Genomic DNA, 1113 nt, shown 5'->3' with positions numbered 1-1113 from the left:
CGCCGCGGGCCGGGGGCAACAGTGAGCCGCGCGGCGGCGGGAAACCGAGGTACCGGCAAGGGAGGTCGCCCCAGCCCCAGCTAGGAGAGCGGAGAGAGCGGCCACAACGTCTCCTCGGCATTCCTGAGGGAGGGAGCGGGAAGCGCGGTGGAACACAGCTTGTAGGAAGAGTGGGGAGAGGATTGCTTGCCTGTACCAGGATGGCCGAGTGGTTAAGGCGTTGGACTTAAGATCCAATGGACATATGTCCGCGTGGGTTCGAACCCCACTCCTGGTAGCAACGGCTTTTTCTCCCTCATTTTTTTTTTAACCTAGAAATCTCACCGGACATACCGTGCCTTGGACGTTAGAATTCCGACTTCTGGCTAGGAGTGGCGTCACACCCACAACACAAGGCTTCGCTTCCCACCCAGAAGAGACCCACGGGCTGGGCGTGGGGCGAGGGCGGCGGCTGCAGAGCTCACCTTTCCAGCTGCAAGGCGGGAGGCGGCCCGGAGGGGGAGGACGTGTGACCTGGCAGCGTATTTTAAAACACTGCCTCTGCAAAAAAGTCAAAAATACATCTCTATATTTTTTGTTTTTTTCCCTCTGAAGTTAATTGTGTACACACAACTCTTCAATTAACTCCTAGAAGGCGGAGACTGTATGCATCATAGCTCTAAAATGCACTCTGACTTATGCTAAGCATGTCAAATACAATGTGTTCTATTTTTTGGTTTTTCTTTCCTTTTAAAAATATGTTTTAGAAAATGAAAGCAACCCAAGACTTTTTAAAAAGTTGCAAATACAGTACAAAAAACATTTTTTCCTCCCTTGAATCATTTGTGAGACGATACTGACTAGATCACCAATACAACCATTAAAATCAAGAAATTAGCGTTGATCATTTACCATCCAATCCTCAGATCCCATTCAGACACCAGTTGTCGCAAGAATGTTCTTTACAGCAAAAGGCTCCCCTTTAGAACAACACCTTGCATTTACTTGTTATGTTTCCTTAGGCTTCTTCAGTTTGAATCAGTTTCAGGATCTTGACACTCTGGAGATCACAGGCCAGTTTGCAGAACGACCATTTTGGCAATCTGGATCTTCTGATGTTTCCACATGATGAGA

At 48.1% G+C, this 1113-nt stretch overlaps 1 non-coding gene across 1 annotated transcript; it reads left to right on the top strand.

Moving 5' to 3' along the window:
- Nucleotides 1-194: 194 nt before the first annotated feature.
- Nucleotides 195-277, top strand: TRNAL-UAA. Its single transcript has one exon. It is a non-coding gene; the product is annotated as a tRNA-Leu (tRNA).
- The last annotated feature ends 836 nt before the right edge of the window (nt 278-1113 follow it).

This window comes from Carlito syrichta, unplaced genomic scaffold, assembly GCF_000164805.1.
Source record: "Carlito syrichta isolate Samal-C Ts95f unplaced genomic scaffold, Tarsius_syrichta-2.0.1 Scaffold279567, whole genome shotgun sequence".
NCBI classification, from domain to species: Eukaryota; Metazoa; Chordata; class Mammalia; order Primates; family Tarsiidae; genus Carlito; species Carlito syrichta.
The sequence above is the reverse complement of the archived record's forward strand: the minus strand, read 5'-3'. Positions and strand labels throughout refer to the sequence as shown.